We start from the raw sequence: 8,438 nt of genomic DNA, 5'->3' as shown, positions 1-8,438 counted from the left end.
ACTGTGACCCAACCCAGGCACCCAGAGAAGGGACCATGCCCTGCATGAGCTGGTGGGGATGCCCACACCAGATTTAGACCAAACCAGGTGGCACACTGTAGGCATCCACTGGGAATTCCCAACATTCCCCACCGTGGGAGAATCTGAGGTCATCCCGGTGGGGGGAGAGACCAGTGACATCACTTAGTTCTTTATAAAAGAAAATTTTTTTAACGTTTGTTTTTGAGAAGCAGAAACAGAGTGTGAGCCGGGGAGGAGCAGAGAGAGAGGGAGACCCAGAATCCAAAGCAGGCTCCAGGCTCCGAGCTGTCAGCACAGAGCCCGACGCGGGGCTCAAACCCACAAACCATGAGATTATGACCTGAGCCGAAGTTGGATGCTTAACCGACTAAGCCACCCAGGCGCCCCAGTGTCACTTAGTTCTTACTCTTATCCACTGGACCCACGTGTAGTTGAAGACAACTGAGGTTTAGTTAATATAAATAATTCTTGAAGCAGTTTGCTTTTCTATTCTAGGTGTTCACTCACCTGCATTTCCTCTTCTGTGACACCGGCCGCCTCATCCCCGATTCACGTAGATATGTGTGGTCAGGCTTTGGATGCTGCACAGTCTCCCAGGAGTTACTGTGGTATTTGGTTGTACCTGAGATGTCATAAGTGTCCCGCCATCCACTGCCGCATTGATGACGCACTGTGTGGCTCTGAGAGGGTCTTCCAATGGGATTCAGGGTGAGCCAGGGTGCCCAGACCCTGTGAGCCTGCACGTGATGACAGCCTCATGTATTTTACCAAACTTCCGAAAATACTGTGATCATATAAAAACTCCTGGGGCTGCTAGATGCTGAGACAGATCTACAGCACAGATGAGGCGTTTTGTTTTTTGTTTTGTTTTGTATAGCTGGTTCACTAGCCAAGTGTTTGCAATTTTCTAGTATTTTCTGTTTTCTCTCATCGTGCTTCTGTTTTTTCTTATTCTTTATCCTTTGCAGTTCTTCCTGGGAGAGTGATTTATAAACTGCTGGGCCTTCTGGGTATGGCTTTCGACGGTGGAGCAAAGCCCATTGTCATCAGTGCAAAGTCAAGGACAAGGGAGTCTGGAAATCTGGTAGCCACAGGTGTACCAGGAGGAACATGATACCATCTGTCCCCAGGGCTGCATGCAACGAGGCCATTCCGTAGGGTGTCCTTCATGGCAGGACTGTGAAACATCATCTTGCTTATTAAACACCAGCAGAGATTTCTAATAATTCAAGAGCCCAGGAAGTCCAGTACTGAGAACTAAGTTGTGGGACTTCACAGACCCACCTGCATGGCCCTGCTTTGTCCTTCCGTGGCTCCATACACTGCTGCCCTCTGTGGAGGCTGTGGAGTGAGTGTCCAGGAAGCTTCGGAATGGCCCGAGGGCCTCAACCAGAGGAGACACGCACTTGGCTCTCAATGGGCTTGGCGACAGCCAGATAGGCCAGCATCGTGCATTGGGGTAAGATCTCATTTCTCTATTATCATTGTTGTTTTATGGCTACGATGTTGTGGTCTTATTTGAAAAGTCATTGCCTGATCCAAGTTCAGGAAGACATCTATGGTTTCTTTTTGAAGTCTTATGTTTACTGCCTGCATTTAGATCCATGATCCATTTCAAGGCAATTCTTGTGAATGGTGTGAAGTAAATATCGAGAGTTATTTCCATCCATATGCTTATCCATTCTTTTGCTGCAGAATCGGTTGAAAAGACAGTCTTTGCCCCATTGAGTCACTTTGGTATTTCTGACAAAAATCTGTAGATTATATGCATGTAAGACATTTTTGGACTTTTTATTTGATTCCATCTTATATATGGCTGCCTTTACAGAAATACGGCTTTGTCTTGTTGACTGTGGATACATAGTAAGTCTTAAAATCAACAAATGTCAGTCCCCCAACTCTCCCCTTCTTTTTCAAAATTGTTTAGGCCATTCTAGTTCCATTGCATTTTCATTTCCACTCTGTAATTAGTTTGACTATTTCTGTTCAACAAAGTCCTAGAAGGTTTTGATTAGGATTATTCATATTAATTTGGGGAGAATTAACTTCTTAGCAATATTGAGTCCTTCATTTCATGAATGTGGTCAATCTAATTTATTTAGGTCGTCTATGATTTCAGTAACATTTTGTAACTTTTACTGTACCAGAAATGCACATCTTTTGGTGATCTTATTGAAATAATTTTTGAGTGGTATTATGTTTAAATTTTAGTTTTCAATTGCTCATTGGTAATACATAGAAGTGTCCATGTGTCCTACAGACTTGCTGAGCTCACCTGTTGTCAATAGTTGATAATTTGTGGATTCTTTAGGATTTTCTAATCTCACTCTCTCTCTGTTTCTCTTCTCTCTCTTTCTTTCCCTCTCTCCGGCTCTCTCTCCATCTCTCTGTTTCTCTGTCTCTCTCTCTTACACACACATACACAGCACTTTCAGTAAAATCCCGAATAAAAGTGTGGAGGGTGGACACCTTGTCTGTTTCCAATCCTGGAAAGCATTCAGTCTTTCATATTAGGAATGCTGCTAGCTGCGTCTTTTTGTGGGGAAACGGTCCTTATGTCATAAATGTTACACCAGATGTTTCCAGAGAGCGGGCCTCAGACCAGCAGTATCAGCAGCACCTCGGAACTTGTTCTAAACCCCAATTCTTGAGGCCCCGTCACACTGAAGCAGAAACCCAGGGGCCAAGACCTCGCACTCTCCATTTTAACAAGCTGTCCAGAAAATGTTCCTATATTCTGAAGTTTGAAAGTTTTACTTCAAATTCTTTATTGCTTTCTATTTTTTTCCTTCCTTCTTCCTTTTGCTCACAACTTGCAGTGTATTTGGCAGCTATTTGGCCACATGTCTGAGGATGGATCTATCTGTATGTTCAACACGGGACTCTGACGTTTGTTTAGACGTCGTGATATTCCCAGAAAGCCTGATGAGAGTCTGACATGAGAGTTCCTCCTCTTTATGGCAGAAAGGGGCCCTGCCTGACCTAGCTCCCCAAAAGGATGCTCTGCTAAGCGAGGTGAATGAAGAGCCAGACAAACAGGGGGCAGACAGTATAACGTGAGTTTTTGCCCCAGGCCCTTCCATTAACCTTTAAGTAAAGCCACCTCTTTTCAAGGTGGCTATTTGATCTCACACTGTCATGGAAACATCATCATAATGAATTTGCTGATCCTTTCATATTTTACAGGCAAAACTTCACAACCTCAGGAAAACAGGATAACTTGAGGACAGTTACAAAGAGAAACTTTTTTGGCCCCTTGAGATGTGTGATGCCAGCTCGATTCCCTTCAACAGCACGGGGCGGGGTGAGTGACAAACAGTAGCACAGAATAGCACGTAGAGATGTGACCTGACTGCTCTTCGTTTCCATACCTCTTTCTTTCTACCCTGAATTAGCCTGACTTTGCACTAAAGACAAGCAAATCAGATGAAAGGAAACTTTCTGCTTTGACATATGAAAAACAAAAATACAACACCTACCCACACATCCAACTCTTCAAAAGAAAATACAGAGACAAGTTGCTAGAAGACAAATCATTTCTCCAAGTGTATTCTCAGAGCCAGAGTTCAGAAACGGTGGAAGTTTCTGAACTCTAGCAATGCTTTTCAGAAGGGACAGAAATCACTCTTAAAGGGGTGATGCTTTTATTCTCAGATTCTGGGCTCTTGCCCCTTCCGTAAAACTGTGGCTCGGACATGTCTACACAATACAGTATGGGCTCCATCACGTACCTTCTGAAACTCATCAAATGTTGCCCCAACCTCTTCCCTGGTCTCATCTCCTCTTTCTTAACATCATCCTTAAACATCATCACCTTGTAAATATGTACATTCAATTATTTTACCATGACTACCTGCTGTATGTCACAGGCTGGAAGCTGCAAAACTCTAAAGAAAAATGCTCTTCTAACGGAATGTTCGTTGAGGTCATAGATTATTTAGGACCACACAGGCAGTCACCTACTTGGTCCACTCATAAGACTGGTCCTAGGAAAAATTCATCCCTGTGCCTAAATTGGGGCCAAATCAGAGCTAATGATATTCTCCAAACCAAACTATTCAAAGAACACACACAATAGAATTAATTTCTAGGAGTTGGACAAGCATGGATGAACATAGGAGTTGCATGAATAAAATAATTTTAAAATTTTTTTAATGTTTATTTGTTTTTGAGAGAGAGAGAGAGAGAAAGCATGAGCAGGGGAGGGGCAGAGAGGGAGGGAGACACAGAATCCGAAGCGGGCTCCAGCCTCAGCTAGCCGCCAGCACAGAGCCCGACGTGGGGCTCGAACCCATGAACCATGGTGAAGTCGTGGCAAAATCGGATGCCCAACCGACTGAGCCACCCAGGCGCCCCTGAATAAAATAATTATAAAAGCTTTTTTTTTTTAATGTGCCTCTGATACACAAGCCCACAAATTTATCCACATCCAAAAAGGAAAGTAGCCTTGGTTATTGTGAATTCTTTTGCCTCTGTTAAAAATAAGAAAGCACATAAATATTTAAGCAGCTTCCTTAATGATGTTGCTAATGTTCTCAGGCCTGGACTTCTCTTGGCAGTATACTTTGTGTACCTGCTAGCAACTTTGGTCCCCATTAGTAGCTAAATCCTTTCCAAGTAATTGCCAGAGAATAGAGTTCTCTTTTTTTTTTTTTTTTCGGTAGAATGCCAGCTTTTTCTGCCTGTTGCAAAGGTTTGGCTAAAAGTAATGCAAGTACAGCACAGGTGTAACATGTTGTGTCATTTTCCACAATTTTCCAGAAACCAGGCACAGCCGCTTTCTACCACTTTTCAGCAATCCAATTTCCAGGTTTGTGGAAAACCACACAGTTCCATTTGGACTCAGTAGCTATGGCCTGCTGCCCCAGGACATAGTAGAGTCATTATCTAAAATTAGAGGACTCTTATCTGGGAGTCTCCTGACAGCAAGAATTTTAAACTGTATTTATTCACATTTATCGAATACCTAACACGTGGAAGGAGCCAAATACACAGCAGATAGCAACGTGGTAGGGGCTCCTACATCAGAGGACAGGCAGGTGGGGAGGAGAGACCATGCCGAAGTCAGGGTGACAAAACAAGATGGTTACAGACCGAACACAGTGGGTGAAAGTGGCGAGCTGGGGGTGAGGCGGACAGTGGGGCGGGGTGTCAGAGGACAGCCCGCCCCCAGGAAGGGTGACACTCGAGCTGGACATAAAAGGCTAAGAAGGAGACATCCACGTACAATTGGAGATGAAGAGATTAGAATGACATTCCCTCAATGTAAACAGGTTACTCAAAACATGGAGTGTCCGGGAAGTTTTAAAGCACAGAATCCTTGCTCGGAAGAAAAGGAAGCCTTAACACATCACGTCCCATAACCTGGCTGAGCCGTGGTTCGCAGAGTGGAGGTCCTGAGTGGCACAGACCACGGGCTCTGTCGCCCCTCCCCCAGGTCCCCTGCCTCCCAGCCTTCCGCTGCTGGGACTGGTGACCCCGGGCCACTTAGCACTGGGGAACTTTGTGCTCTACACGCATCTATCTCACTGTGGCAGAAGGACTGAGTCTCTCCTTACCTCTTGTTCTCTGGCCTCACATATTCTCACGTCTGTGTGTTCGCTGGTGAGGTATGTCAGTGACAGATCTCTCAGAGACAAACTTCTCCTGAGTAAAGTCCAGCAGAAGCACATTTCCCCTGTGCTTCTCTTCCTCTGCCCTTCCCTACTGTCTCTCCTGCAACTCTCTCCCGGCCCTGATGGGCTCAAGGAAAAGCAACGGGAAAGGTGCTGCTTGATGAAAAGGAATGAATCGGTAAGAGTGAAATTCCAGTGATAGGGCGTGTCCCAGCCCGCCTCTCCTCAATGATGTCATCTCAATAGTCTCCTACTTTCGCACCTCAGAGAAGAGGCTACTTTTATGTTACGTCTTCAGTAGTTTCTCTCAGGAAATCCCAGAGACCCGACTGAAACCTGCTGAGACCCAAGAGAGGGTTCTTGGGAGGAGAGATTGGAATCAACAGGTCCTCTCCTGAGCAGTGAGGTTCCTCGTTATGGCCACTAGAAACACTCTCCCATTGCCCAGGAGACCAGCGGCATGGGTTTAATGGCAAAATCAACACGACAGGAAACTCCCCAAACTGGAAAAATTAGATGTCCCCCAATAATAAAGTGAATAAAAATACTAGAGTATATGCATATTCATACAGAATATGAAACAATAAAAATAAAATAAATTTAAGCTATGTGTATCAACATGAGTGATTCCTGTACATGCAAATTCCTTTCTGGAAAACAAAAAAAAAGCAAGTGGAGTGCCTGGCCTGGTAGGCTCAGTCGGTAGAGCATGTGACCCTGATCTCAGGGTTGTGAGTTCAAGTCTCATGTTGTGCATGGAGCTTACTTAAAAGAAAAGACACTTTAAAAACAAGTGATATGTTTTCATCACATAGCATGAAATCATTTCAAAAGCTCCAAAACAACAAAGCAGATTGTTTGGGGAACACATATATATATTTAGTAAAACTGCAAAGAAAAACAAGGAAATTGCAAACACAAAATTTACATTAATGCTTCATTTTAAAAGAGAAAGAGAGGCCACAGAGACTCAAATGTTGTTCATTAGCTTTGTTAATAATACTCCTTTCCTTGGGTTCAGTGGTTTGTGCGTGGGCTTTCTATCATTTGTATCTCATAGTCCTTTAGATTTTATGAAATTTCAAAACGAATCCATAAACGATATGACTCTCAGCCTTATTGGCACTTTGTTCATTCCAATTAATGAAACATGCCGTGGCCAGATCCACAGTGGAATTTGGAGTCCATTGGGGAGGGTAATCTCTAGGACCTGATTCCAGTGAAAACTGGAAAATCCAGTGGTTTCCTCAGGAGGGTGATCTTTTCAGATCAGCATCAGGGGAGAAGAGAACTGATACCTGAACTCAGATCCATCCCTGGGAGCCCTGCTGAATTTCTGCTGAGTTCGTAGATGAGCTGTGATGTGCCTGCACACATCGCCTACAATCTCTTTCTTCCCAGATGAACCAGTCATCCATGAAGATGTTGAGTGTCCCCTTGGTGACGGGCTATGATGGGTCCAGACAGAAAGCAGGGAAGGTACAAAGTGGTGGTTAAGGGAGCAATCTTGGTTGCCAGCTCAGCTCTTCTAGATCTTTCCTCCATCATCCACATCTTCCTCTCACCAATCTGCAGACACTTCACCTTTCTGGCCAAAGACTTTGCTCAACCCACTGCCTTGGCTGAAATTCTCTTCTCCCCTCTGGAGTCAGGCCATGTCCAGCCCCCTGGCAAGGTCCCCTTCTAGCCAGTAACTCAATCAGTCAGTCAGCAATCAAACAGCCTGGCTGCAAATGCAAAATACTCAGAATCTACTGCCTCAATTAGACTTAGATGAATTTAATATGCATTGATCTCATCACTGTGTATGCAGTTAGTCTAACATTTAATATGCGTATATGTCTTGTCTTAACATATTCTAATGCGGTCGTCACCAAATATCATTCACTGTTGGCTCAATTTCAGTTTAATGGGGACAATTGACCAACAAGTCCAGATCCAATTTTATGTGGGAAGAAACATAAAGACCATGGTAAGCCACCATACCTGAGTATCTCCATGGATTATTTACCATTCGCAGTATGGGGATGGTGATTAATATTTGAGTTATAATATGGAAGTACTTAGAGCCTATTTATTGTAAAATCCCAGGCACAAATATTGTTGACACAGATATTCATCTCTATTCATTTTACATTAGGCAAACACTATTAAAAAATGGAACTGATAAATATGTAAGCTAATAGGAATTTGTAACCCAAAAGCAAAAATAATAGCAATTGAACATCGTAATTAACTCTACATTGACGTTGCAATAATTACAAAGTCCTTCCTGAAAAGAGAGAAATGTAACTATCCGTAGGTGTATTTGCTTTCTAGAAGCTTAACAAACAGTTCTAGACCTTTCATGGCAACCCCTCTTCTTCATATAAAACTGAGTAAGGGTACTGGGGGGCTCTGCCATTGTGCTCATTTTTATTTATGAATGTTAATTTTCATAACCCTTAATAACTCACTGTTTAGGTAACATGTAAAAGGTTTTAGTCATATATAAAAAGAAGTGTCTAGAATTGCACCTGCTTTACTGGTATTCTAGATGATATTTGCATCATTTTGCAAAACATCTAGGCCCATCACAGCAGCCAGGGATCGGGCTGCAAATCCCTGCTCTCACTCTGTGTGTGATCTCGCCAGTGTGATGTCTGCTTCTGTGATGTTGGTTTTGTTGGGTCCCCAGTGATTGAGTTGAGTCCCAACACCCGAGGCTGATTATAACAAGGACCAAGGTTGGATTGCAGCTGCACAACTTAGGAGTTAGGTGACCTTGGACAGGCCACTGAAACTTTTTGGGCTTCAGTTTAC

General features: G+C 43.6%; 1 long non-coding RNA gene across 1 annotated transcript; it reads left to right on the top strand.

Annotated features, from left to right (window-relative positions):
* The first annotated feature begins 992 nt into the window (after positions 1-992).
* Positions 993-4,131, top strand: LOC120230947. The gene is made up of 3 exons (XR_005528220.1): positions 993-1,480; positions 2,841-3,077; positions 3,208-4,131. It is a non-coding gene; the product is annotated as an uncharacterized LOC120230947 (long non-coding RNA).
* Positions 4,132-8,438: the final 4,307 nt, after the last annotated feature.

The sequence above is a fragment of the Hyaena hyaena genome, unplaced genomic scaffold (genome assembly GCF_003009895.1).
Source record: "Hyaena hyaena isolate Hyena2069 unplaced genomic scaffold, ASM300989v1 scaffold_50, whole genome shotgun sequence".
NCBI lineage: Eukaryota > Metazoa > Chordata > Mammalia > Carnivora > Hyaenidae > Hyaena > Hyaena hyaena.
This window is presented reverse-complemented; position numbering and strand designations above follow the sequence as displayed.